The 12162-nt window shown below is 30.1% G+C and overlaps 1 long non-coding RNA gene across 1 annotated transcript; it reads right to left on the bottom strand.

Moving 5' to 3' along the window:
- Positions 1-10821: 10821 nt before the first annotated feature.
- On the bottom strand, positions 10822-11389 carry LOC145255737 (uncharacterized). Its single transcript, XR_013863898.1, has 2 exons — positions 11299-11389; positions 10822-11005 (listed from the first exon to the last, which is right to left on the bottom strand). It is a non-coding gene; the product is annotated as an uncharacterized LOC145255737 (long non-coding RNA).
- Between the last annotated feature and the right edge of the window lie 773 nt (positions 11390-12162).

Below are 12162 nucleotides of genomic sequence, written 5' to 3'. Positions count from 1 at the left end.
GCCTATGTCAGGGGTGGCATTTTTTGATAGAGTAAAAATAGAAAAAATAAATAAAAGCTAACAAAAAATGGGAATTTTTAAGCAAAAATGTTGTAAAGTCGTAACTTTTGGAGGTATCGGAATCAAAAACTGTATTCCTAATTTATGAGCAGCCTATGTCAGGGGTGGCATTTTGATAGGGTAAAAATAGAAAAAATAAATAAAAGCTAACAAAAAATGGGAATTTTTAAGCAAAAATGTTGTAAAGTCGTAACTTTTGGAGGTATCGGAATCAAAAACTGTATTCCTAATTTATGAGCAGCCTATGTCAGGGGTGGCATTTTTTGATAGAGTAAAAATAGAAAAAATAAATAAAAGCTAACAAAAAATGGGAATTTTTAAGCAAAAATGTTGTAAAGTCGTAACTTTTGGAGGTATCGGAATCAAAAACTGTATTCCTAATTTATGCGCAACCTATGTCAGGGGTGGAATTTTGATAGGGTAAAAATAGAAAAAATAAATAAAAGCTAACAAAAAATGGGAATTTTTAAGCAAAGATGTTGTAAAGTTGTAACTTTTGGAGGTATAGGAATAAAAACTGTATTCCTAATTTATGAGCAGCCTATGTCAGGGGTGGCATTTTTTTATAGAGTAAAAATAGAAAAAATATATAAAAGCTAACAAAAAATGAGAATTTTTAAGCAAAAATGTTGTAAAGTCGTAACTTTTGGAGGTATCGGAATCAAAAACTGTATTCCTAATTTATGAGCAACCTATGTCAGGGGTGGCATTTTGATAGGGTAAAAATAGAAAAAATAAATAAAAGCTAACAAAAAATGGGAATTTTTAAGCAAAAATGTTGTAAAGTTGTAACTTTTGGAGGTATCGGAATCAAAAACTGTATTCCTAATTTATGAGCAGCCTATGTCAGGGGTGGCATTTTTTGATAGAGTAAAAATAGAAAAAATAAATAAAAGCTAACAAAAAATGGGAATTTTTAAGCAAAAATGTTGTAAAGTTGTAACTTTTGGAGGTATAGGAATAAAAACTGTATTCCTAATTTATGAGCAGCCTATGTCAGGGGTGGCATTTTTTGATAGAGTAAAAATAGAAAAAATATATAAAAGCTAACAAAAAATGGGAATTTTTTAGCAAAAATGTTGTAAAGTCGTAACTTTTGGAGGTATCGGAATCAAAAACTGTATTCCTAATTTATGAGCAACCTATGTCAGGGGTGGCATTTTGATAGGGTAAAAATAGAAAAAATAAATAAAAGCTAACAAAAAATGGGAATTTTTAAGCAAAAATGTTGTAAAGTTGTAACTTTTGGAGGTATCGGAATCAAAAACTGTATTCCTAATTTATGAGCAGCCTATGTCAGGGGTGGCATTTTTTGATAGAGTAAAAATAGAAAAAATAAATAAAAGCTAACAAAAAATGGGAATTTTTTAGCAAAAATGTTGTAAAGTCGTAACTTTTGGAGGTATCGGAATCAAAAACTGTATTCCTAATTTATGAGCAACCTATGTCAGGGGTGGCATTTTGATAGGGTAAAAATAGAAAAAATAAATAAAAGCTAACAAAAAATGGGAATTTTTAAGCAAAAATGTTGTAAAGTTGTAACTTTTGGAGGTATCGGAATCAAAAACTGTATTCCTAATTTATGAGCAGCCTATGTCAGGGGTTGCATTTTGATAGGGTAAAAATAGAAAAAATAAATAAAAGCTAACAAAAAATGGGAATTCTTAAGCAAAAATGTTGTAAAGTTGTAACTTTTGGAGGTATCGGAATCAAAAACTGTATTCCTAATTTATGAGCAGCCTATGTCAGGGGTTGCATTTTGATAGGGTAAAAATAGAAAAAATAAATAAAAGCTAACAAAAAATGGGAATTTTTAAGCAAAAATGTTGTAAAGTTGTAACTTTTGGAGGTATAGGAATAAAAACTGTATTCCTAATTTATGAGCAGCCTATGTCAGGGGTGGCATTTTTTGATAGAGTAAAAATAGAAAAAATAAATAAAAGCTAACAAAAAATGGGAATTTTTAAGCAAAAATGTTGTAAAGTCGTAACTTTTGGAGGTATCGGAATCCAAAACTGTATTCCTAATTTATGAGCAACCTATGTCAGGGGTGGCATTTTGATAGGGTAAAAATAGAAAAAATAAATAAAAGCTAACAAAAAATGGGAATTTTTAAGCAAAAATGTTGTAAAGTCGTAACTTTTGGAGGTATCGGAATCAAAAACTGTATTCCTAATTTATGAGCAGCCTATGTCAGGGGTGGCATTTTGATAGGGTAAAAATAGAAAAAATATATAAAAGCTAACAAAAGATGGGAATTTTTTAGCAAAAATTTTATCGTAACTTTTAGAGGCATCGGAATCAAAAACTGTATTCCTAATTTATGAGCAACCTATGTCAGGCTTTCATTTTGATAGGGTAAAAATAGAAAAAATAAATAAAAGCTAACAAAAAATGGGAATTTTTTAGCAAAAATTTTGTCTTAACTTTTGGAGGTATCGGAATCAAAAACTGTATTCCTAATTTATGAGCAGCCTTTGTCAGGGGTGGCATTTTGATAGGGTAAAAATAGAAAAAATAAATAAAAGCTGACAAAAAATGGGATTTTTTTAGCAAAAATTTCGTCGTAACTTTTGGAGGTATAGGAATCAAAAACTGTATTACTAATTTATGAGCAACCTATGTCAAGGGTGGCATTTTGATAGGGTAAAAATAGAAAAAATAAATAAAAGCTAACAAAAGATGGGAATTTTTTAGCAAAAATTTTATCGTAACTTTTAGAGGCATCGGAATCAAAAACTGTATTCCTAATTTATGAGCAACCTCTGTCAGGGGTTGCATTTTGATAGGGTAAAAATAGAAAAAATAAATTAAAGCTAACAAAAAATGGGAATTTTTAAGCAAAAATGTTGTAAAGTTGTAACTTTTGGAGGTATCGGAATCAAAAACTGTATTCCTAATTTATGAGCAACCTATGTCAGGGGTTGCATTTTGATAGGGTAAAAATAGAAAAAATAAATAAAAGCTAACAAAAAATGGGAATTTTTAAGCAAAAATGTTGTAAAGTTGTAACTTTTGGAGGTATCGGAATCAAAAACTGTATTCCTAATTTATGAGCAGCCTATGTCAGGGGTTGCATTTTGATAGGGTAAAAATAGAAAAAATAAATTAAAGCTAACAAAAAATGGGAATTTTTAAGCAAAAATGTTGTAAAGTTGTAACTTTTGGAGGTATCGGAATCAAAAACTGTATTCCTAATTTATGAGCAACCTATGTCAGAGGTTGCATTTTGATAGGGTAAAAATAGAAAAAATAAATAAAAGCTAACAAAAAATGGGAATTGTTAAGCAAAAATGTTGTAAAGTTGTAACTTTTGGAGGTATCGGAATCAAAAACTGTATTCCTAATTTATGAGCAGCCTATGTCAGGGGTGGCATTTTGATAGGGTAAAAATAGAAAAAATAAATAAAAGCTAACAAAAAATGGGAATTTTTAAGCAAAAATGTTGTAAAGTCGTAACTTTTGGAGGTATCGGAATCAAAAACTGTATTCCTAATTTATGAGCAGCCTATGTCAGGGGTGGCATTTTTTGATAGAGTAAAAATAGAAAAAATAAATAAAAGCTAACAAAAAATGGGAATTTTTAAGCAAAAATGTTGTAAAGTCGTAACTTTTGGAGGTATCGGAATCAAAAACTGTATTCCTAATTTATGCGCAACCTATGTCAGGGGTGGCATTTTGATAGGGTAAAAATAGAAAAAATAAATAAAAGCTAACAAAAAATGGGAATTTTTAAGCAAAAATGTTGTAAAGTTGTAACTTTTGGAGGTATCGGAATCAAAAACTGTATTCCTAATTTATGAGCAGCCTATGTCAGGGGTGGCATGTTTTGATAGAGTAAAAATAGAAAAAATAAATAAAAGCTAACAAAAAATGGGAATTTTTAAGCAAAAATGTTGTAAAGTCGTAACTTTTGGAGGTATCGGAATCAAAAACTGTATTCCTAATTTATGAGCAACCTATGTCAGGGGTGGCATTTTGATAGGGTAAAAATAGAAAAAATAAATAAAAGCTAACAAAAAATGGGAATTTTTAAGCAAAAATGTTGTAAAGTTGTAACTTTTGGAGGCATCGGAATCAAAAACTGTATTCCTAATTTATGAGCAACCTATGTCAGGGGTGGCATTTTGATAGGGTAAAAATAGAAAAAATAAATAAAAGCTAACAAAAAATGGGAATTTTTAAGCAAAAATGTTGTAAAGTTGTAACTTTTGGAGGTATCGGAATCAAAAACTGTATTCCTAATTTATGAGCAACCTATGTCAGGGGTGGCATTTTGATAGGGTAAAAATAGAAAAAATAAATAAAAGCTAACAAAAAATGGGAATTGTTAAGCAAAAATGTTGTAAAGTTGTAACTTTTGGAGGTATCGGAATCAAAAACTGTATTCCTAATTTATGAGCAGCCTATGTCAGGGGTGGCATTTTGATAGGGTAAAAATAGAAAAAATAAATAAAAGCTAACAAAAAATGGGAATTTTTAAGCAAAAATGTTGTAAAGTCGTAACTTTTGGAGGTATCGGAATCAAAAACTGTATTCCTAATGTATGCGCAACCTATGTCAGGGGTGGCATTTTGATAGGGTAAAAATAGAAAAAATAAATAAAAGCTAACAAAAAATGGGAATTTTTAAGCAAAAATGTTGTAAAGTCGTAACTTTTGGAGGTATCGGAATCAAAAACTGTATTCCTAATTTATGAGCAACCTATGTCAGGGGTGGCATTTTGATAGGGTAAAAATAGAAAAAATAAATAAAAGCTAACAAAAAATGGGAATTTTTAAGCAAAAATGTTGTAAAGTCGTAACTTTTGGAGGTATCGGAATCAAAAACTGTATTCCTAATTTATGAGCAACCTATGTCAGGGGTGGCATTTTGATAGGGTAAAAATAGAAAAAATAAATAAAAGCTAACAAAAAATGGGAATTTTTAAGCAAAAATGTTGTAAAGTTGTAACTTTTGGAGGTATCGGAATCAAAAACTGTATTCCTAATTTATGAGCAACCTATGTCAGGGGTGGCATTTTGATAGGGTAAAAATAGAAAAAATAAATAAAAGCTAACAAAAAATGGGAATTGTTAAGCAAAAATGTTGTAAAGTTGTAACTTTTGGAGGTATCGGAATCAAAAACTGTATTCCTAATTTATGAGCAGCCTATGTCAGGGGTGGCATTTTGATAGGGTAAAAATAGAAAAAATAAATAAAAGCTAACAAAAAATGGGAATTTTTAAGCAAAAATGTTGTAAAGTCGTAACTTTTGGAGGTATCGGAATCAAAAACTGTATTCCTAATGTATGCGCAACCTATGTCAGGGGTGGCATTTTGATAGGGTAAAAATAGAAAAAATAAATAAAAGCTAACAAAAAATGGGAATTTTTAAGCAAAAATGTTGTAAAGTCGTAACTTTTGGAGGTATCGGAATCAAAAACTGTATTCCTAATTTATGCGCAACCTATGTCAGGGGTGGCATTTTGATAGGGTAAAAATAGAAAAAATAAATAAAAGCTAACAAAAAATGGGAATTTTTAAGCAAAAATGTTGTAAAGTTGTAACTTTTGGAGGTATCGGAATCAAAAACTGTATTCCTAATTTATGAGCAGCCTATGTCAGGGGTGGCATGTTTTGATAGAGTAAAAATAGAAAAAATAAATAAAAGCTAACAAAAAATGGGAATTTTTAAGCAAAAATGTTGTAAAGTCGTAACTTTTGGAGGTATCGGAATCAAAAACTGTATTCCTAATTTATGAGCAACCTATGTCAGGGGTGGCATTTTGATAGGGTAAAAATAGAAAAAATAAATAAAAGCTAACAAAAAATGGGAATTTTTAAGCAAAAATGTTGTAAAGTCGTAACTTTTGGAGGTATCGGAATCAAAAACTGTATTCCTAATGTATGCGCAACCTATGTCAGGGGTTGCATTTTGATAGGGTAAAAATAGAAAAAATAAATAAAAGCTAACAAAAAATGGGAATTTTTAAGCAAAAATGTTGTAAAGTCGTAACTTTTGGAGGTATCGGAATCAAACACTGTATTCCTAATGTATGCGCAACCTATGTCAGGGGTTGCATTTTGATAGGGTAAAAATAGAAAAAATAAATAAAAGCTAACAAAAAATGGGAATTTTTAAGCAAAAATGTTGTAAAGTCGTAACTTTTGGAGGTATCGGAATCAAAAACTGTATTCCTAATTTATGAGCAACCTATGTCAGGGGTGGCATTTTGATAGGGTAAAAATAGAAAAAATAAATAAAAGCTAACAAAAAATGGGAATTTTTAAGCAAAAATGTTGTAAAGTCGTAACTTTTGGAGGTATCGGAATCAAAAACTGTATTCCTAATGTATGCGCAACCTATGTCAGGGGTTGCATTTTGATAGGGTAAAAATAGAAAAAATAAATAAAAGCTAACAAAAAATGGGAATTTTTAAGCAAAAATGTTGTAAAGTCGTAACTTTTGGAGGTATCGGAATCAAACACTGTATTCCTAATGTATGCGCAACCTATGTCAGGGGTTGCATTTTGATAGGGTAAAAATAGAAAAAATAAATAAAAGCTAACAAAAAATGGGAATTTTTAAGCAAAAATGTTGTAAAGTCGTAACTTTTGGAGGTATCGGAATCAAAAACTGTATTCCTAATGTATGCGCAACCTATGTCAGGGGTTGCATTTTGATAGGGTAAAAATAGAAAAAATAAATAAAAGCTAACAAAAAATGGGAATTTTTAAGCAAAAATGTTGTAAAGTCGTAACTTTTGGAGGTATCGGAATCAAAAACTGTATTCCTAATGTATGCGCAACCTATGTCAGGGGTTGCATTTTGATAGGGTAAAAATAGAAAAAATAAATAAAAGCTAACAAAAAATGGGAATTTTTAAGCAAAAATGTTGTAAAGTCGTAACTTTTGGAGGTATCGGAATCAAAAACTGTATTCCTAATTTATGAGCAACCTATGTCAGGGGTGGCATTTTGATAGGGTAAAAATAGAAAAAATAAATAAAAGCTAACAAAAAATGGGAATTTTTAAGCAAAAATGTTGTAAAGTCGTAACTTTTGGAGGTATCGGAATCAAAAACTGTATTCCTAATGTATGCGCAACCTATGTCAGGGGTTGCATTTTGATAGGGTAAAAATAGAAAAAATAAATAAAAGCTAACAAAAAATGGGAATTTTTAAGCAAAAATGTTGTAAAGTCGTAACTTTTGGAGGTATCGGAATCAAAAACTGTATTCCTAATTTATGAGCAACCTATGTCAGGGGTGGCATTTTGATAGGGTAAAAATAGAAAAAATAAATAAAAGCTAACAAAAAATGGGAATTTTTAAGCAAAAATGTTGTAAAGTCGTAACTTTTGGAGGTATCGGAATCAAAAACTGTATTCCTAATTTATGAGCAACCTATGTCAGGGGTGGCATTTTGATAGGGTAAAAATAGAAAAAATAAATAAAAGCTAACAAAAAATGGGAATTTTTAAGCAAAAATGTTGTAAAGTCGTAACTTTTGGAGGTATCGGAATCAAAAACTGTATTCCTAATTTATGAGCAACCTATGTCAGGGGTGGCATTTTGATAGGGTAAAAATAGAAAAAATAAATAAAAGCTAACAAAAAATGGGAATTTTTAAGCAAAAATGTTGTAAAGTCGTAACTTTTGGAGGTATCGGAATCAAAAACTGTATTCCTAATTTATGAGCAACCTATGTCAGGGGTGGCATTTTGATAGGGTAAAAATAGAACAAATAAATAAAAGCTAACAAAAAATGGGAATTTTTAAGCAAAAATGTTGTAAAGTCGTAACTTTTGGAGGTATCGGAATCAAAAACTGTATTCCTAATGTATGCGCAACCTATGTCAGGGGTTGCATTTTGATAGGGTAAAAATAGAAAAAATAAATAAAAGCTAACAAAAAATGGGAATTTTTAAGCAAAAATGTTGTAAAGTCGTAACTTTTGGAGGTATCGGAATCAAAAACTGTATTCCTAATGTATGCGCAACCTATGTCAGGGGTTGCATTTTGATAGGGTAAAAATAGAAAAAATAAATAAAAGCTAACAAAAAATGGGAATTTTTAAGCAAAAATGTTGTAAAGTCGTAACTTTTGGAGGTATCGGAATCAAAAACTGTATTCCTAATGTATGCGCAACCTATGTCAGGGGTTGCATTTTGATAGGGTAAAAATAGAAAAAATAAATAAAAGCTAACAAAAAATGGGAATTTTTAAGCAAAAATGTTGTAAAGTCGTAACTTTTGGAGGTATCGGAATCAAAAACTGTATTCCTAATGTATGCGCAACCTATGTCAGGAGTTGCATTTTGATAGGGTAAAAATAGAAAAAATAAATAAAAGCTAACAAAAAATGGGAATTTTTAAGCAAAAATGTTGTAAAGTCGTAACTTTTGGAGGTATCGGAATCAAACACTGTATTCCTAATGTATGCGCAACCTATGTCAGGAGTTGCATTTTGATAGGGTAAAAATAGAAAAAATAAATAAAAGCTAACAAAAAATGGGAATTTTTAAGCAAAAATGTTGTAAAGTCGTAACTTTTGGAGGTATCGGAATCAAACACTGTATTCCTAATGTATGCGCAACCTATGTCAGGAGTTGCATTTTGATAGGGTAAAAATAGAAAAAATAAATAAAAGCTAACAAAAAATGGGAATTTTTAAGCAAAAATGTTGTAAAGTCGTAACTTTTGGAGGTATCGGAATCAAAAACTGTATTCCTAATTTATGAGCAACCTATGTCAGGGGTGGCATTTTGATAGGGTAAAAATAGAAAAAATAAATAAAAGCTAACAAAAAATGGGAATTTTTAAGCAAAAATGTTGTAAAGTCGTAACTTTTGGAGGTATCGGAATCAAAAACTGTATTCCTAATTTATGAGCAACCTATGTCAGGGGTGGCATTTTGATAGGGTAAAAATAGAAAAAATAAATAAAAGCTAACAAAAAATGGGAATTTTTAAGCAAAAATGTTGTAAAGTCGTAACTTTTGGAGGTATCGGAATCAAAAACTGTATTCCTAATTTATGAGCAACCTATGTCAGGGGTGGCATTTTGATAGGGTAAAAATAGAAAAAATAAATAAAAGCTAACAAAAAATGGGAATTTTTAAGCAAAAATGTTGTAAAGTCGTAACTTTTGGAGGTATCGGAATCAAAAACTGTATTCCTAATTTATGAGCAACCTATGTCAGGGGTGGCATTTTGATAGGGTAAAAATAGAAAAAATAAATAAAAGCTAACAAAAAATGGGAATTTTTAAGCAAAAATGTTGTAAAGTCGTAACTTTTGGAGGTATCGGAATCAAACACTGTATTCCTAATGTATGCGCAACCTATGTCAGGAGTTGCATTTTGATAGGGTAAAAATAGAAAAAATAAATAAAAGCTAACAAAAAATGGGAATTTTTAAGCAAAAATGTTGTAAAGTCGTAACTTTTGGAGGTATCGGAATCAAAAACTGTATTCCTAATTTATGAGCAACCTATGTCAGGGGTGGCATTTTGATAGGGTAAAAATAGAAAAAATAAATAAAAGCTAACAAAAAATGGGAATTTTTAAGCAAAAATGTTGTAAAGTCGTAACTTTTGGAGGTATCGGAATCAAAAACTGTATTCCTAATGTATGCGCAACCTATGTCAGGGGTTGCATTTTGATAGGGTAAAAATAGAAAAAATAAATAAAAGCTAACAAAAAATGGGAATTTTTAAGCAAAAATGTTGTAAAGTCGTAACTTTTGGAGGTATCGGAATCAAAAACTGTATTCCTAATTTATGAGCAACCTATGTCAGGGGTGGCATTTTGATAGGGTAAAAATAGAAAAAATAAATAAAAGCTAACAAAAAATGGGAATTTTTAAGCAAAAATGTTGTAAAGTCGTAACTTTTGGAGGTATCGGAATCAAAAACTGTATTCCTAATGTATGCGCAACCTATGTCAGGGGTTGCATTTTGATAGGGTAAAAATAGAAAAAATAAATAAAAGCTAACAAAAAATGGGAATTTTTAAGCAAAAATGTTGTAAAGTCGTAACTTTTGGAGGTATCGGAATCAAAAACTGTATTCCTAATTTATGAGCAACCTATGTCAGGGGTGGCATTTTGATAGGGTAAAAATAGAAAAAATAAATAAAAGCTAACAAAAAATGGGAATTTTTAAGCAAAAATGTTGTAAAGTCGTAACTTTTGGAGGTATCGGAATCAAAAACTGTATTCCTAATGTATGCGCAACCTATGTCAGGGGTTGCATTTTGATAGGGTAAAAATAGAAAAAATAAATAAAAGCTAACAAAAAATGGGAATTTTTAAGCAAAAATGTTGTAAAGTTGTAACTTTTGGAGGTATCGGAATCAAAAACTGTATTCCTAATTTATGAGCAGCCTATGTCAGGGGTGGCATTTTTTGATAGAGTAAAAATAGAAAAAATAAATAAAAGCTAACAAAAAATGGGAATTTTTAAGCAAAAATGTTGTAAAGTTGTAACTTTTGGAGGTATAGGAATCAAAAACTGTATTCCTAATTTATGAGCAACCTATGTCAGGGGTGGCATTTTGATGGGGTAAAAATAGAAAAAATAAATTAAAGCTAACAAAAAATGGGAATTGTTAAGCAAAAATGTTGTAAAGTTGTAACTTTTGGAGGTATAGGAATCAAAAACTGTATTCCTAATTTATGAGCAGCCTATGTCAGGGGTGGCATTTTGATAGGGTAAAAATAGAAAAAATAAATAAAAGCTAACAAAAAATGGGAATTTTTAAGCAAAAATGTTGTAAAGTTGTAACTTTTGGAGGTATCGGAATAAAAAACTGTATTCCTAATTTATGAGCAACCTTTGTCAGGGGTGGCATTTTGATAGGGTAAAAATAGAAAAAATAAATAAAAGCTGACAAAAAATGGGATTTTTTTAGCAAAAATTTTGTCTTAACTTTTGGAGGTATCGGAATCAAAAACTGTATTCCTAATTTATGAGCAGCCTTTGTCAGGGGTGGCATTTTGATAGGGTAAAAATAGAAAAAATAAATAAAAGCTGACAAAAAATGGGATTTTTTTAGCAAAAATTTCGTCGTAACTTTTGGAGGTATAGGAATCAAAAACTGTATTCCTAATTTATGAGCAACCTCTGTCAGGGGTTGCATTTTGATAGGGTAAAAATAGAAAAAATAAATTAAAGCTAACAAAAAATGGGAATTTTTAAGCAAAAATGTTGTAAAGTTGTAACTTTTGGAGGTATCGGAATCAAAAACTGTATACCTAATTTATGAGCAACCTATGTCAGGGGTTGCATTTTGATAGGGTAAAAATAGAAAAAATAAATAAAAGCTAACAAAAAATGGGAATTTTTAAGCAAAAATGTTGTAAAGTTGTAACTTTTGGAGGTATCGGAATCAAAAACTGTATTCCTAATTTATGAGCAGCCTATGTCAGGGGTTGCATTTTGATAGGGTAAAAATAGAAAAAATAAATAAAAGCTAACAAAAAATGGGAATTCTTAAGCAAAAATGTTGTAAAGTTGTAACTTTTGGAGGTATCGGAATCAAAAACTGTATTCCTAATTTATGAGCAGCCTATGTCAGGGGTTGCATTTTGATAGGGTAAAAATAGAAAAAATAAATAAAAGCTAACAAAAAATGGGAATTTTTAAGCAAAAATGTTGTAAAGTTGTAACTTTTGGAGGTATAGGAATAAAAACTGTATTCCTAATTTATGAGCAGCCTATGTCAGGGGTGGCATTTTTTGATAGAGTAAAAATAGAAAAAATAAATAAAAGCTAACAAAAAATGGGAATTTTTAAGCAAAAATGTTGTAAAGTCGTAACTTTTGGAGGTATCGGAATCCAAAACTGTATTCCTAATTTATGAGCAACCTATGTCAGGGGTGGCATTTTGATAGGGTAAAAATAGAAAAAATAAATAAAAGCTAACAAAAAATGGGAATTTTTAAGCAAAAATGTTGTAAAGTCGTAACTTTTGGAGGTATCGGAATCAAAAACTGTATTCCTAATTTATGAGCAGCCTATGTCAGGGGTGGCATTTTGATAGGGTAAAAATAGAAAAAATATATAAAAGCTAACAAAAGATGGGAATTTTTTAGCAAAAATTTTATCGTAACTTTTAG

Source organism: Euprymna scolopes, chromosome 31, assembly GCF_053919585.1.
Source record: "Euprymna scolopes isolate OS-2025 chromosome 31, ASM5391958v1, whole genome shotgun sequence".
NCBI classification, from domain to species: domain Eukaryota; kingdom Metazoa; phylum Mollusca; class Cephalopoda; order Sepiida; family Sepiolidae; genus Euprymna; species Euprymna scolopes.
Note: the sequence above shows the minus strand (reverse complement) of the source record. Positions and strands in the feature narration are given on the sequence as shown.